The sequence below is a fragment of the Elephas maximus genome, chromosome 21 (genome assembly GCF_024166365.1).
Source record: "Elephas maximus indicus isolate mEleMax1 chromosome 21, mEleMax1 primary haplotype, whole genome shotgun sequence".
Taxonomy (NCBI): domain Eukaryota; kingdom Metazoa; phylum Chordata; class Mammalia; order Proboscidea; family Elephantidae; genus Elephas; species Elephas maximus.
The window spans coordinates 41,477,320-41,495,469 of NC_064839.1; the positions used below are offsets into that span (position 1 = coordinate 41,477,320).

The 18,150-nt window shown below is 38.0% G+C and overlaps 1 long non-coding RNA gene across 1 annotated transcript in view; it reads left to right on the top strand.

Moving 5' to 3' along the window:
• LOC126065177 (uncharacterized) overlaps positions 1-14,884 on the top strand; it is a 143,197-nt gene extending 128,313 nt beyond the window's left edge. Inside the window, exon 5 of the long non-coding RNA XR_007514741.1 lies at positions 14,777-14,884. This is a non-coding gene — a long non-coding RNA (uncharacterized LOC126065177). The remainder of the gene's footprint in view (positions 1-14,776) is intronic.
• Positions 14,885-18,150: the final 3,266 nt, after the last annotated feature.

Genomic DNA, 18,150 nt, shown 5'->3' on the forward strand with positions numbered 1-18,150 from the left:
TGGATTTGCACGTACAATAAACTCCCATTGCAGGGCTGCTAGCATTTGAAATTTGTGACTTTGTGATTGGGAAGTATTTTTCGTGGGGCACAAAGGAACATATTGAATGACATGGTTCTCTAATATCAAAAATTTAATATCTTTAATTACTTAGTATGATTGGTGGAAAATAAAATAGTTCATAAGTAGAAAAACATTTCGGGTAATAAATATTTCTAGAATGAGGATTGCTACTTGTTTTCAATTTATTTTAGCAATATCATTTTGACTGTTGCTCTTCTCAATCCAATTTATCTCACCCATCTGAGGTGAGTTTAGCCCTTGATGGTAGTGGGTAAGGGGTGAAGGGTGTGGCTTGTGCAGCCACTAGCCACAACACCTAGCAACCCCAGCTGATGTAGGAAAGGTTCCCAGAGAGTGAGCTCCATTACTATTCAGGGCTCCCCTGCTCCTATGCGACAGTGCTAGTAAGTAGGAACTGGTCGAGATAACATACTTGAATGTACCCTGGCTTTTTTAGAGTGGTTAAAATCTCACTTGTGGGAGAAACAGCAGGCTGGCAAAAGTCTGAGACTTGCTGGGGCTCTCTGGCTGAACACATTCTCTTTCCTCTAGGGTTCAAAGCCTTGCCCTTATGATTCCAATCCTTCTCCTCTACACAAACCCTTTCCAAACCTCATCCCATCTCCTCTCTCTTTCTTAGGTCTCAAGACTGCCAGAGTCACACCTTTTCTTCTTTTTTTTCATGTCTACATCTCTATGAAGCTGAATGAGCCATGTCTAATTAATTCTAACATTTCAATATGCTTTACTTCTACAAACCAAACTAATCAGACCAAATGTTTCTAAATGTGCATGAATAAGTGCTGAGATTTTGGTAGTATGCATTTTAATGTACATATTCCTCAATATAATTAATAAAATAAATTTTCTTATCTTTATTTTCCCTTTCATTATGAGCACTAAGTATATGCAGACTCTATTTACAGGAATAGTGACCTGTGCTCTCAAATTTTCAATGTTTCCATCGAGGTAAGGATAAAATTTATTTTTCCTTTAGCATTTTGGTGCTATAGTCAAATAATACAGACAAGGAGGACCAACCGAACCATCCATCTTTGGGTGAGGGACAAAAAGAAAACACATGGCAATAGTATATAAATTTTTTTTTTTAGAAATTATAGTTCCCAACCCTTTGGTCAATTTAAATGCATGTTTGGTATGCCAACATATGGTATAGCACATCGTTATTTCTAGGATGACTTTAGGAATAAAAAATGTAGCTCAAATAAGGAAAGAGATTAATTTTTAAAATAATAGAACAGGTAAGAAAAGAATTAAAGTGACAACACAATCCTGATCCCATGACTTTCAAAAGGCTCCTGCTCTGTCACCAAGAAAGGTCAAGCTACCTCTGTTATCACTCTCCCTCCAGGTGCTATTCAAGTGGAACAATCTGATGGACACAGCTAGCACTGAGGCCCTTTGTATTATTCTCCAGTGAAAGAAATCAGGGCTCCTTTCCAGGTTGCTGGCTCTAACTTTGGGGATAGAAAGAACATAAGATAAGCCTGGATCATTTTATTGTCTTCAGAATGTTAGTAGAGTTTTCAGGATATCTGGTGTGGTGCTGAAAAGAAAAAAGAATCAGGCTTTAGTGGTATCCTAGTAGCCCAGTAATGACAAGCTGAACTAAAAAAGTAATGATCATAGCCAATTGGAACATGGTGTTTCTACCAAAAAAAGTCATGAGTGCGTGGGCATACTAAAATAGGGAATGCTGTGGTAATATACACATATTTTCCTAGTGCTGTTTACAGCAAGTGCAGTATTTTCAGCATCTAAAATCTGTATGTCCTACAATCACATTCGGTTAACGTTGAAGTTTACTATCACAATGGCATATATAAAAAGGGATTATATTTTTTGAATATAGATTAGGAAGAAAAATAGAGAGTATTAGTTTTATGTAGGGGAAGGTGGTGGATATTATTTGTAAGAGACTAATAGCCAGAAAGCAAGTATAGTAATAACGTGTTGGAAGAAAAGCATCTTTTATTAAAATGGGAAAATTACAAGGTTAAGTTAAAAATGCATGGAAATAAGATTCTACCTGTGGGTGCTACCTGTTTGGAAATAAGTTGTGTATTAACCTTGGTTAATAGAATCAGTAACAATTAGAAAAAAATGTATATACTAACAATATGTTTCCTTTAGGAGCAAGTATAGAAATGTAGGAAAGAAGCTGCAAAATTTTTGATATTTTTGTGCCCAAGTGAGAGAATTGGGAATTGGGATCACTTTTGGGAGGTGTTATGGACTGAATTGTGTTTCTCCCCAAAAATGTCTGTCAACTTGGCTAGCCCATGATTCCCAGTATTGTGTGATTGTCCACCATTTTGTCACCTGATGTGATTTTCCTATGTGTTGTAAATCCTACCTCTATGATGTTAATGAGGTGGGATCATCAGCAGTTATATTAATGAGGCAGGACTTAATTTACAAGATTGGTTTGTGTCTTAAATCAATCCCTTTTGAGATACAAAAGAGAGAAGTGAGCGGAGAGACATGGGGACCTCATATCGCCAAGAAAGCAGCACTGGGAGCAGAGCGTGTCCTTTGGACCCAGGGTTCTAGCACTGAGAATCTCCTAGTCCAAGGGAAGATAGATGACAAGGACCTTCCTCCAGAGCTGACGGACAGAAAGCCTTCCCCTGGAGCTGATGCCCTGAATTTGGACTTCTAGCCCACTAGACTGGGAGAAAATACATTTCTGTTTCTTAAAGCCATCCCCTTGTAGTACTGCTGTTGTAGTAGCACTAGATAACTAAGACAGGAGGAATTTGTCCAGTGGACAGAGAATTAAATTTAAGGATAGTGTGAGATATAGATAAAAGGAATAATAAAAAGCAAAAAACACAGTTGCTATCAACTGGACTCTGACTCATGGTGACCCCATGTGTGTCAAAGTAAAATTGTGTTCCATGGGGCTTTTCATGTTTGATTTTTCAGAAATAGATTGCCAGACTTTTCTTCCGAGGAGCCTCTGGGTTGACTCGAACCTCCAACATTTTGGTTAGCAGCTGAGTGTGTTGACTGTACCACACAGGGACTGAAATCCCAGTACCTGGAGAAATGGGTGCAACATTATGCTTGCCATCCGTGTAGGTGCATCAAACTTACTGGGTTCCATGTGGTAGCTTCACAATGGGCACAGGCCCTTTCACTGGGGTTCTTGTGAAGTCCTCTTATTTTCCTTGGAAATTGCCTGGGTTTTCCAACAAAATCCTCCTACTTTAAGTCCTGATATCTACACAATTTCTACAGTAATGTTCTTTCTGTGATCTTAAGACCTTTTGCAGTGTTAGGTACTTAATACATGTGGTAAGTATGTTTTAATTGTGTTGCTCATCCATGTATATTTTTGCCTTCCATGTTGCTCATCTTGATGATAATTTGCAGACTGGTGAGAGGTAAGTTGAGGATGTAGGAAATATAATTCAACCCATAAAATGATACCTGAACCTCCCACCTCATATAACTGAGTTTAAATCTTAGAATGGAGTTTCAGTTATTTAATGAAGACCACCCTTTTTTCTGGCCTTTCCTTACTATCAACTTTTCCTTTCCAATAACTTTCTCATCTGTTGCTTACCTTAAAGCCTTTTCACTAAATGTGAATGTCCTTCTTAGGGAGAATTACCAGATTTGGCAAATAAAAATACAGTATAATTATGTTAATTATGTTACATGCAGTATTTGAGGACTACTTACATTAAAAAAATAATTGTTGTTTATCTGAGATTCAAATTTACCAGGCATCCTATATTTTATCTGATGATGCTATTCTTAGGGGAAGGAAATAAACTGTACTTTTATAAATAAGGAGGTGGAGATTCTGGCTGAGGATTTTGTGTTTTCTACAGGTTTTCTTTGTCCACGTTCTCAGCTCACATTGCTGTGAACAACTGTCCATGATATATAGTAACTAGACTGTGTTGAATGTAAGTGTTAATCTGTGGAAGTGTTTTTTTCAATGTGAGAATTTAAACTTTTAAATTTATATAGCCTTCTTTTCTTTCTATGAGGCAACTCCAAATTTTCACATAGTATTTGGTGTAACTGGAAGATTCAGATTTCCTGAATGTGTATCTATACAAGCCCTCTGCCCAAGTCCAGAGACCAGAATTTACTAGGAGGAATTTTAATAGAACAGAGGAAAGAACACTGGGAATTAGGACATATATGTCTTTGTCTTAGCTCTGCCTATGGAGAAGTGGTATTAATCATGGATCTCAGTTTCCTTATGTGTAAAATGAGACAATTGGATTACATTTGCATTTCTCAGAGTGTGTTCCAAGAATCATCTGTGTAACAGTGCTTCTGGGGTCAAGAAAGTTTGTAAAAAGCTTCATGTTCCTTTGAGTATTTATGTTATAACTACATTTTAGCAGATATAGGGCTATGAGAAGCCTGTTGGGGCAAACAACAAGAACAACAACCATAACAACTACAGCAAACAAAGCAAGCGGAAACACCTGTTGAACCCTTTGTTCTCAAAACTTTGTTCCCAAAGCTTTTTTGACTACAAATCCTGTAGAAATGTATTAACGTCACATGGACCACCAAGAGGACGCTGGATTTGATGAATGTAATCTCCTCACCAGCTCTAACATAGCATGGATATCCCTTAGAGCCAGTTTGAGTGAAATGCAACAGTGACCCATATGTCAGGAGGCTGAGCTACTTTGAATCAACTGTATAAACACTGAGAAAAACAGAAATGTTCAGAGCACACAGTGAGTACGAGGTGCTAATCAAACCTTTAGTTTTATTCAGAGAGAGCATCAACAACATCAATGGTACTACCTTTGAATATCAGGAAGGCTGCATGGATTTATGTGTAATCTGCCTTTTCATTTGGATCTTTTGAATTGATGAGAGTGTTGTAACGGGGAAATTTTGTGTCATATTGTGTTCTCACTCTATTTACCTTTGTCTTTGGGAGTAGTGGCTCCCTTTCTACTTCCCAGCTTCTGTTCCTTTCTCTTTTAAGCTCGTTCTTATTGCGTAGTAGAGGCCTCCGAAATTATTGTCACTTTCATTCCTATAATTTTGATTCAGTTTGGGGTATTTTCTCAGTTTACGTTTGTGTCACACATGACTTTAAAAAACTTGAATCCTAATTTATTTTGTCGTTGAAGCCCCTCTCTCCTTAAATATTTTCAAATAAATTTATGCTTTTAATTTCATTCATTTGGCTTCTGAGAAATGGGGCTGCTAAGACTAATGACTTGACCTCAAAATACCCATCTCACCCATCTCCTCATAGAACACGGTAGTGAGATGAATGACAGCATGGGAGCCCAGGTATAAGTGTCCCTACTGCAGGGTCCTGCCACCTTCCTATACACAGCTAAGACACTGCCTAATGTAAATGTGACACCTTTAGCCAGAGAAAGGTTCAACTGGATTTTCATCTTTTATATTGATGTGATAATGTAGGTGGTATCTTCAGAATGATTCTAGAAGGCCAATAAGTAATAAGAGTAGAAATCCTATTGCCTTCAAGCCGGTTCTTACAGGGACCTTATAGGACAGAGCAGAACAGCCCCCATAGGGTTTCTGAGGAGTGGCTGGTGGATTTGAACTGCAGACCTTTTGGTTAGCAGCTGTAGCTTATAACCACTGAGCCACCAGGGCTCCTTTATTGTTGCAGTAGCCATTAATTGCCCATGGAAACAGTTCTTCTCACCGCTTCCCTGATAAAGGAATATTATGGAGACCAAGTAGGAAAATATTTCACTGTGTGAAGTAGCTTTGGTTCATCTGCAGACCTAAACTCTTACCTCACTACAAAATTGGAATTGGCTGCGAATGATTACAAATAAAAATCTGACATTGCTGAAGTATCTTATCTGCAACAAAAGACAAGAAGAAACAGGTATTTCTTGGTATTGCTATATACTAGCAAGTGGTTTATATACTTGGGCTCCTGAATGCCTTCCCTTGACTTGTAAAATTTACTGCCTTGCTGGCCTCTGTAAGAGAAAAATCACTTCAAAAAGATAAGGTCTGGACAGTACAGTGACAAACTCCTGTGAATACTTTCACCTTTTTTTCCCTGGATCTGTTAAATTTGCTCAGCAACTTAAAAACAAATTACCATTCTTCTCCTTGCCATCTGAACATATTTAGTTTCTTGTTTACATTAATTCCATTCATATCTTTGCTTCAAAATTTTGTTTATATAGAACTTATATTAAACCTTTAATCAAATGCAAAAATATTATTTTTTTTCCTTGATTTCGTGTTACAAAGTACTCGACTTAGCATATATGAATTCAATACATAATTGTACCTTCTCTAGATTTTGGTCTCTGGCCCATCCGTATTCTTATCTATAGCTTCTGTATAGCTAGGAAGAAAGAAAATGCAAAATTCAATGCGATATATCAGAACAACAAAGAAGAAAGAAATGCATATTTTACAGGTGAAAGTATCCTACAGAACTCCTAGGGTTGGGTAAAAATTCTGCCTCTGAGCCTCCTAGTTTGCACAGTAAGAAAGAAAACACATTGGTTTGCAAAGAGAATACTGTAAGTAAAGACAAAATAGTGATGCTTATTAACAGTGACCTTGGGCAAATTAAAGGAGCCATGGTGATGCAGTGGTTAAGTGCTCCACTGCTAACTGAAAGGTCAGCATTTCGGACCCACCAGCTGTTCTGTGGGAGAAGGATATGACAGTCTGCTTCTGTAAAGACGACAGCCTTGGACACCCTATGGGGCAGCTCTACCCTGTCCTATAGGGTCATTGTGAGTCAGAATTGACTCCATAGCAATGGCTTGTTTTGGTTTTGGGCAAATTAAGTCGTCTCCCTGTGCCTTAATATCCTCATAAGTTAAATGCGCATGATAAAAGTAACTTCTTCATGGGATTGTTATGAGGATTACATCAAACGTACAAGTAGGATAGAGTAGAACAGTGGCTGGCACAAAGTAAGCACAATTGAATTGTTTTAAAAACAATAACAAAATAAATAAAATGCTAAGGGAATTCCTCAAGGGATACAGAGTTTTACCAGTATCTGATTCGAAAGGATAGTTTTCACTGAGAGCTTTGCCTTACCTATAGGATAGTGAGAGAGGGGTAAGGTAGAAATATTCTCTGATGGCTTCTATTGCAAACACATTTATGGGATTCATGGAATGTTTTCTTGACTTATCTCTCAATAAACACTGAGGACAGAACGCTCAACTCAGGGAAAACAATTTGCAGCAGGCCAAGGTAATATGTCCCGAGTCTGCAATGTTCCGATGATCGAGTTTTAGCTCTAGATTATAAAGCAATGGATGGGCCTGTTTCCTGCAAATAACCCTTCATAAATATCAGGTTCTCTTATCTGGCATTTTATAAGTTGTGCAGTGGAGCCTCTGCTAGGGCTTCCCATGTGGATACTGCACCCTGCAGATAAAGCCAGGGATGCAGTGCAGCAATCACGGGTCAAGAGTGGACGTGCCTGCTTTCCACACCCTGGCAATGCCACTGGCTGGCCTGTGATCTATGGGCCCTTCTATGAACCCTTGGTTTCCCCATCTGAGCCTCTTCAATTTGATAATAGTCATTTGAGAATGAAGGAGTTGATGCATGCATAGCATTAACATAGCGGGTGTTCACATCACCAGAAGTGATGATGGTGTGTAACTCTACCGCTTGCTGGTTTGGTGGCTATGCTGAGCCTCTGGCTCCTCATCTGTAAATAGGAATGGTAACAGTACCCATTTCATAGGGTTGTTGCAAGGATTATATGAAAGCACTAACCACAGTGATTAACGCATAAACCCATTGCCCTCAAGTTGATTCTGACTGATAGTGACCCTATAGGACAAAGAGAATGGCCCCAAAGGGTTGCCAAGGAGCAGTTGGTGGATTTGAACTGCCAGCCTTTTGGTTAGCAGCCAAGCTGTTGATCACTGTGCCACCAGGGCTCTGACACATAGTGTTTAATAAAAGCTAACCAGTTAATCTGTAGTGATTGAGTCGATTCTGACTCATGGTGACCCCAGGTGTAACAGAGTAGAGCTGTGCTCCATAGGGTTTTCAAGGCTGTGACTTTTTGGCAGCAGATCACCAGACCTTTCTTCCGAGGTGTCTCTGGGTGGATTTGAACTACTAACCTTTCAGTTAGTAAAGGTTACCTATGGAGCCCTGGTGGCACAGTGGTTAAGAGCTCAGTTGCTAACCAAAATGTTGGCAGTTTGACCCCACCAGTGGTTCCTTGGAAACCCTGTGGGGTGGTTCTACTCTGTCCTACAGGGTTGCTATAAGTCAGAGTCGACTAGAAGGCAATTGGCTTGGTTTTGGTTTATTATTATTATACTTTATTCAGTCTTCTATTAAATACTGCATACATTTTAACAAAATTCACAGTTGGTAGTACTGGCATATTTTGGGGACAAATTTTTAGAAAAGTTTTCAACACTGTTTTCATAAACAAAATGCAAGTCATTCATATAAACTTTTATGTTGTAGAAGCAATACTTACTTGTTCATTGAACAAAATTAGAAAATCCGGGAAAACAAAAATAGAAAGTAAAGACATTGCATTCCCGTGGCACAGAGATGACCATAGTAAGACTTGAGAGCATATCCACATACATTTTTTTCCTATAAATATATTTAAGTATTACTATGGCTTTTTTAAGGACCCCTGGTGCGCAGTGGTTAAGCACTCTGCTGCTAAATGAAAGGTCAGCAGTTCAAACCTATCAGCTGCTACCTAGGAGAAAGATGTGGGAGTCTGCTTTTGTAAAGATTTAGAACCTTGGAAACCCTACACAGCAGTTCTATTCTGTAGTACAGGGTCACTATGAGTTGGAATTGACTCAATGGCAATGGTCTTTTTTTTTTTTTTTATGACTGTTTAACCCAATAGTATCATACTGTACACACTGTTCTCCAATTTGCTTGTTTTTTCTCAGTTGGCTATCTTGGTCTTTACAGAGTAATACATTTTATCTCACCTAATATCTAAAACAATAAAATATTTCCAAATGTTCCAAATATGTCTTTTTTAGCTAGTTTGTCCAAATCAACATTTAATCAAGAACCACGCATGTTCTTGTCCACATAGGTTCTTGTGCTTCATAATTTTTTTTTTTTTTGGTCTATCTTATATACAGTAAAATGCAAAGCTCTTAAGTGTACAGTTCAGTGACTCCTGATATATGTAGAAATGCATGAAACCAACATGCAAGTGAAGATATAGAATATTGCTGTGCACGGCATTTCAGTCCATTGCTCCACCAGAGGCAACCTATCTTCCGATTTCTATTACTACAAATTAGTTTCTTGAACTTCCTATGAATGGAGTGATTTGGCATTTACTCCCATGAGTCTGATTTCTTTCACTCAGCTTAATATTTTTGAAATCCATTCATGGTGTTGTGTCTATCAGTAGGCCACTCCTTTTTATTGTGAAGTAGAAATTCATTGAATCAGTTTACCACGATTTGTTTATTCATCTTCTTGTTGTAGTGAGTTTAATAATGATCCACATATTCTTCAACACTTGTCCAATTGAGAAGTTGGATTATGTCTTCTTCCTTGAATCTAAGGTGCCCTGGTGGCACAGTGGTTAAGCTCTCGGCTGCTAGCCAAAAGGTCGGTGGTTTCAACACACCAGCTGCTCCACAGGAGAAAGATGTAGCAGTCTGCTTCTGTAAAGACTACGGCCTTGGAAACCCAATGGGGCAGTTCTCCTCTGTCCTGTAGGGTCGCTATGAGTTGGAATCAACTCGATGGCAATGGATTTGGTTTTGGTTTCCTTGAATCTGGGTTCTGTGACTGTTTGATGGTGGGAACTAGCAGCTTCTACTTCCTGTTTCTTGGGACACTAGCTCTTAAGAACACAGCCACCATACTCTGAGGAAGCCCATTCAGCACACTGGAGAGGCCCAGGCAGAGAGGAACTGCAGCACTCAGCAACATTTATGTTTTCCTTACCCCCAAAGTTTTCATGTATTTTTTCAGTTTGAGAATTTCCATTTTGTTTATTTTAAAAGTTTACACAAACCCTTTCAATATATCTGTTTCTTTAAATAGAATATTTGTCATAGTTATTTTAAGGTCTTTGCAAACTTCAGTAACTGAGCCATTAGTTGGACTTCTTCTAGTGTGTATTTTTTATATTGATTATTGCTTAGTTTTCCTGCTTTTTCACAAATTTTTCTTGTATGCCAGTCATTGTGTGTAAAAGAACCCTGGAGACTGAATTATGATGCTATCTATTTCTTCTTCTTTTTTTTCTCCCAGAATGTAAAAGGACTTTCTTCAATCAGGCAGCCTATGTGGGGCTGTTCTTTTAGATTTCACTCTCTTCACATCAGGTTGGGACTGGACTGCAGCTTCAGATACTTTATGTCTGATTTCAAATGTGATTTTGGTTATCTCATCTCCTTCACTCCAAACCTCAACTTTCCTTCTTGTAGCAATGTTGCTACAACCAATGGGCAAATAGGTCCCTTTAATTTTTCTAAGATTTGAACTTGGAAGGACTTGAACTGCAATTGTGGTTGCTTTTAATTCATCTTTGGATTCAACTCTAGCTAAGCCCTAAAATCTGAGTAACTGAAATGGCTAAAATTTCTTCTTCCTTTTTTTTTATAGCCCTGCTTCCATAAGTATTTTTGCCACTTTCTTAGAAGTATACCTGGGGTACAGAGGTGGAGATGTGTTAGCCTGAATAATTATTCTTGCATATGGGCTTGCCAGGCCACAGCCATTTGGGCTGGTTTCTCCTCGTCTTTGCATCTTCTCTCTATGGCAAGTTTGCACCTTTACACATCAAAAGTTAGGTTGGGCACTTGCCCCCAAGTGTGGAAGCATCTGCAATTCTTTGCTCATTTTCTCTCTGGAATTTAATTCATTAAACCCTCTTTGCATCCACTGATTTTTGATAACTTTATTAAAAAAAAATTTTTTTTTATAGAAAAGGATTTTTTTTTTCTTATTGTTACCATGGGAGTGATGCTTATTCACATCATTCTACATCCTAATCAGAAACAATCCTCTCCCAACAATTTTAAAGCATCTACTCTTTTCTAATTATAAATATTGGCTAGGATCAGTTATGTGATTTAAAAGGATTTTATTATAAAATTCCTTTAAATATTAAGCACAGAATAGAAGGCCATTGGATATGGAATTGGGATTTCTGAAGCCCCAAATCTACCACTTATTAGTTTTAGCATTCTCTGCATGGTTTTCATTAGGGAAAGAGTGATTGTCAGATATCAACAGACATGGGCAAAGGATGCAAATCCTTTTAATGTAAGTAAAGGATAAAGGACTTGACTGCCTGGTGATGGCTACACTGAGTTGGAAACTCAGCAGTCTTCTTTCTTTTGGAGGAGTAGCTTCCATGGCCTTTAGGAACCCAGGAAAGTGCTTCTCTGCTGATGACATAGTCTGTCTGTAGAGAGGATCTACTCAGGCAGGTTCTTCAGGAAGCTCAACTCAGGTCCAAGAAGGTCCTTTTGTCTTTGTGGCCTTTATGCTCCTGTGGCTATTCAGAGAGGCATCTGTCATTCTGCTCATCATTCTGCATCCTAGCCAGAAACAGGACTGCATTATATGTTATATGTTGGCCTGCTGCTCTGGGGAATCAGGTAAAAACTGAAATTAACTCTGTCAGCTGTCCTGGGAATGTTGCATTCACCTTTTATCACTTGGGATACAGTCTAGTCCCCGTACTGTCCTGGGAACATAAAGTGGGCTGTACAGAACAAAAGATCACTTCTGTCACCCCTGGGATCTGACCATCCCTCATAGAAATGGGCTTGAGGACTTTCTTAAATCCTGTCTTGACACCAGGGCTTTGAACTGGTTCTAAACGGTTCAGTCATGGCTGATAGAAACCCTCATAAGATATTTAAACTCCTTCAGCATCAAGTTTCCCACAAATAAAGTGGGCTTGATAATAATAATACCTAAGTCTATCATAATAATACCTAAGTCATGCTAGTGATAGCAAAGATAATAGAATAGATATAGAGTGCTAATCATATTGAGGAATAAAAAGATTTTATAAGGCTTTTGAATTTGGATGTAACACAATGATTATATTACCCATTTGTAAACCCTATCAAATAAACAGAGGTTTTAGGTAATCATATTAATAGATTTGGCTATTTCAGATGCTTAGATATTGTAGAGTGTTCTTTCCTGTTCATGAGAAGACACTGAATAATAGGGATATAGGAGTGAATAGAAAGAAAAGGTGAGAAATTTGATGTGGTCCAGAGTTGACCTAAGTTTTTGGTATGGTATGGTATTTTAGTAATTGGAAACTATTGAAAGATCTTAAGAGAGGAGCCTTCTCTAGCTTTTTCCCTAAGATGTAAGTACTGTTCTCATTTGTCTTGGTCCTGTGTCACATCTATTCTTTCTGTATCTTTCAATGAAAAACATTTTAGGGCTAAATTAGCTATGTTTAAATTATCATTAACAGAAGTTTGATATTGCTATTTATTGAGATTTGGACATTTATTCATCTATCATAGCACCTCTCCAAAGTCAGCATTTTGTAAAGTTATATTAAAATGCATTTATTTTACAATCTGTCTTATGACATGTAATGGTATAATAGTATAGGGGAAAATGAGTGGGTACTCTTTCACCATACTGAGCTCCCATGGAAGTATTTCAAGTTGCTCCAGCTTCTGTTAAGTTAAACTCTTACGTTGTTATTGTTGCTGGGAGCCGATTCTGACTCATAGTGACCCTATGTGACAGAGTAGAACTGCCTTAGAGGGTTTTCCAGGCTATGATCCTTACTGGAGCAGATCACCAGGTCTTTCTCCTGTGGAGTTCAAACCACCGATCTTTTGGTTAGCAGCTGAGCTCTTAACTGTTGGGCCACCAGTGTCCCTTAAACTCTTCCATGTAAACTGAAATAGATTCTGGTACCGGAGACAATATTATCAACACATCAGTTCACACATACAAAATATGTGCTTATATAGAGAGACCCGTGTTAGGTGCTGTTGGTTTTTTGATTAGTCCTTCTCCTAAGGACTAAGGAGGTTACAATCTATTAGAGAGTAGTGTGAGATGTAACTGGAGTGGGCCATCAAGTGTATAAACACAAGGACAGTTAAATTTTACAGTAAATGAATCTCAGGATATCTCTGTTGTTTTGCGTATATGCGTGCCTGAAAGCTTCACGTAAACCACAGTGTGGTCACATTTTATCTTACTTTAATAATGATGATGATAACAGTAACAGAACTTGATAAGCACTTTACAGTTTGCAAAACATTTTCTCATGTTATTTCTTTTCTTATCTCTGCAGCCACCCCATTAATAGTGTATAATTATTACACCCAATCTACATATGAGAAGAAACCCTAGTGGTGTAGTGGTTAAGAGTTCAGCTGCTAACCAAAAGGTTGGCAGTTCAAACCCAGCATGTGCTCCTTAGAAACCTATGGGGCAGTTCTACTCTGTCCTATAGGGTCGCTGTGAGTCGGAATTGACTTGATGGTTTGGTTTGGACATATGAGAAATGTGATTTTCAGAAATGTTGAATGGATTATCAGAGTCCCGCAGCTAGTGGATGGTGGCTTAGGTGTTTCAGGACATCTGACTTCTGTGCCCTTTCCAATCTGCACTTCTTATTTAAAAGAAACCTGTGATAAATTTTTCTGCAAAATGAAGGATAATGATTGATCTCACACTATGTTTTGTGATTCTGGATTCCTACAGTGTTATTAATATAGTAGATAAGCAAAGTAGACAGCTTAGGCAGAAAATAAATGGGGGCCCTGTTGATTATTAAATCTAATTAATCTGTAAGCTCTCCACTACAAGCTGAAAGGTTAGAAATTCGAACCTGCTCAGAGGTATCTTGGAAGACAGGCCTGGTGATCTGCTTCTAAAAGTTCACAGCCTTGAAAACCCTATGGAGCAGTTTTACTCTGTGCACGTGGGGTCACCATGAGTTGGAATTGACCTGATGGCAACCACCACCACCACCAACAATGAATCTGTATGAATGTTATTTAGAAAAGGTAACTTATGTTGACCAATTTATATTTCCTGTAAATCTCCAAAAGTTCAATTATTTCTTTTGATGATCACTAAAAATAGTTCCTGGAGGTTTTGGAGTTTCTTGCTCAAAAATCTCATATGGAATGTGCCTAAAATTTTGTAAAAGATTAAGGATACAAGGACTTTCAGTTCAGGTGTGACTTTTAATTTCATGAGCTATTTAACAGATTCCAAATGAAATTTTTTTGTAGGCAGAATGAAATGCAAAGGTTTGCTTTGCCATGGTTTCAACTTAATTTGAAAATGATTTGGCCAAAGGAGAGAAGGGCTTGTATAATCACTGATGCCTAGAACTTCTTGAATTATTCACACCAACTTTCTCCGAGTCCCCTTGTTCACGGGCAGAGTCAGGTCCCTCCCTTCTCAGAGCTGTCTTGGCCAACACAATTGTCTTCCTTTTTACGTACTGAGCTTGTTCTTACTTGAGATTTTCTACCATTCCTTTGTGCTCCCCCTCGCCATCCTTCTTTTTTTGAAATTTATTGCAGTTTTGATTTCCTACCATGGAAATGGGTTATCTTTTATGATGGTACAAATGAGTGTTTTCATCTGGGGACACTAAAACATTCCTGCCTGCCTCTAGGTAATAGCTTAGAAGCCCTTTTCATTGAATTTCCTAACTATGCCAATAGTTCAGGACATCTTGTCGTTTGTTTTACAGGGTCTGATGGTGTTTTCAATTCCTATCATACAGATTTGGAAGGTCATTGAAACGAACACCCCAGCAATTTTTTACACCTGGGTACAGAAGAGGATGGCATCTGTAATTACGAAGGCAAGTTGAAAAGAAAGGATGGAGCAGGTTGAGTGTGTACTCTGTTGTTGTACCCTTGTATCATTATGATGATAAAAAATTGGAGCTGAAAGGGACTATCTTGCACCTTTCACAGTGATTCTCAATTTGGGGAGCTTTTTTTTCCCTCCCCCAGGGGTCATTTGGCAACGTGAAGAGATGTTTTTGGTTGTTACAACAAGGAGGTGATGTACTATTGGCATCTAGTGGGTAGAGGCCAGAGATGCTGCAAAACATTCTACTAGGCATAGGAAAGCCCCTGACAACAAAAAATATCGGGTCTAAAATGTCAGTAGTGCTGAGGTTGAGAAACCCTGCCTATCAGCTCTATTTTTAATTCTTCTGTTTTAATACTATTCATAATACTTTTAAGTATCTGATGTTTTTCTTTATTTTTCCTTGTGTGTTTCCCCACCTTACCTGTGCCGGTAGCCTCTATTTCTTTATCACGCTGAACAGTGCTGGATAAGAATTTCTCAATCATTATTGGTTTCACGGCTGCTGTTTCTTTTAACAGGAGAGGATGCTGAGGCCAAAATTGAGCCAAAAGATTATATTAGGAGGTTGTAGTACTTAGGGCCAAACCTTTGTGTTTTGTTCTACAAGTCACTCTTTCTGCTGGTGTTTTGAATCACTTTAAGCAGGGCAGTATGGTCCGCTGGTTTGTTTTTAAAGTTAGTAATCAAGTCAAACGGGCTACTTCTCCTTTGTGTTCCTAATGTTTCAAGAGACCTTCATTTTTCTTAGTAATATTTCCTGATAGTATTATATTAGATACCTGGTACAAGAGAACTACACCAAGTTCTCCTGTTTGTTTTTCTGGAATATACCTCTTAGCAGAGGTAGAAAATAATAACTGTAGGAAAGTTATGATTTCATTGCAACCATAGCATATATAAATATTTATTTTCAGAGACTATAGATAAATTGCCCCCAGAAATGTATAGATATGGTTTATATATCATAATATTTTTTGTTTTTCACTTTAATTAGGTCTCATCTGCACTAATGAACTTGGTTTGACCTTGAATTTTGATGACTTATACTTCCTGGTAAGTTCTTGGAACTTCAGCAATGTTTATCTTAATTACAACTCTTTGAAAATAAGCCTTTTTTCCTGCCCATGTAATGTGTATAATCAGAAGAGGTTAATAGCCTGCAATGGGGTATCTCTTCTGAAATCACCATTTTTTTTTTTTTTTAAGTTATTAAGTCAATTTCTTTAATAGATTTAGGGATATTCAGATTATCTAGTTCTCCTTTGGTGAGTTTGATAATATGAGACTTAGTAAAAATGTCCATTTAATCAAAGGTATCAGATTTGTGGGTACATGGTAGTCCATAGTATTTCCTTAATATTCTCTTAATAATGCCCATGGGATCAGTAGTGATGGCTTTTATTTCATGAAATCACCGTTAAGGTACAGTTGAACACTTTCTAAAAACAGAGCAGAAGCACCATGGGATTTAACCACATTTTGGATAAAACCTTTCTGTTTTAATTGATGCATATATTTTATATTATATTTGCTTAGTGTTTTCTGACTTATAAAACATGTTCATTCTTCATCTTTATAACATTCTTTTCAGGTATGTAGGGAAATACACTCCCAATCCAGTGTGTTTTCTTCTATATCATGCAAATTTTTCTCTGAATAGCCCCAATCAGACAGTAAGTTTTTAGACGGTTGGGACCACATTTTATACCTCTTTGCATCATATCAATGCCCTTAGTAGGAAAAAGTAAATGTGTCTTTGTTGATTTATCCATTGTAAATGTTAATTCAGGGGAACTCAAAAAACGTTGGTTTGTTCTTTTAGGATTAAGCAAATTCTAAATTTTAAGAACCCTAATCAATCAATGGAACCCTGGTGGCACAGTGGTAAAGAGCTCAGCTGCTAATCAAAAGTCTAGCAGTTCAGACTGCCCTGACAGGGAACACAACAGAGAACTCCTGAGGGAGCAGGAGAGCAGTGGGATGCAGACCCCAAATTCTCATAAGACCAGACTTAATGGTCTGACTGAGACTAGAAGGACCCGGTGGTCATGGCCCCCAGACCTTCTGTTAGCCCAGGATAGGAACCATTCCCAAAGCCAACTCTTCAGACATGGATTGGAGTGGACAATGGGTTGGAGAGGGATGCTGGTGAGGAGTGGGCTTCTTGGGTCAGGGGGACACTTGAGACTATGTTGGCATCTCCTGCCTGGAGGGGAGATGAGAGGGTAGAGGGGGTTAGAAGCTGGCGAAATGGACACGAAAAGGCTGTCTCATTAGGGGGAGAGTAATTGGGAGTGTATAGCAAGGTGTATATAGGTTTTTGTGTGAGAGACAGACTTGATTTGTAAACTTTCACTTAAAGCACAATAAAAATTATTAAAAAAAAATGTTTGGCAGTTCAAATCCACTAGCCAATCAATATTCCCAATGCTTCTTTAAATATGTGAAATTCAGAGGATTGTTATGAAATAGAAGTCTCTAGCCCTGGCTAAAATTCAGCTTTATTTCAATTGCTGAAACCCTTCTATTTCTTGTAATGCTGATGGTAAAATTACAGAGAAATCACCATGTTAGTTACAAATATAAAGAAAACCAAGAATTTACTGCCATCTAGGCTTTCTAGGAATTGTTTTGTTATGTATTAAAAAATAATATAAGGACATATAAATGTATGAAGAGAGTCTATTTGGAAACAACAAGCAAAGGGCTAATGCTGTTGGTTTTTCAATTATCATGTAGTGTTTTTGAATAGTTAAAAAATTATGACACTTAAAATACTTCACCACATTTGGGAAGCAGCACAGTGTTGAAGGCCATTGTGTTGGAGTAAGATGACATGAATCTCTTGATGGAAGGGGTGTTTATAAATGACATGGATCTGGGTTTTGGTGTGATAAGCTTTTGTCTCAGTCTTAGTCTCAGAGATTCATGATAATTATACCTGTTTCACAGGATATTTGTAAAAAATGAGATCATCGATTAGTCTATATGATTGTAGTTTATCAACTGAAAAGCTTACAAAACATTAACTATTATTATTTGGAAGTTTAGGAAATTGTCAAAATATTTTTCTTACATTGTACCAGTTCTATGGATGTACAAAAAAATTACCCAAAACGGAATGGTGTCAAACAACCTCCTTTTTATTTGCTTATAATTTTGTGGCTCAGAAATTTGGAAATCCTTCACTAGGCACCTCCTGCTTGCAGTCTGTTACAATCAGATGTTGGCTGTGGCTGTGGC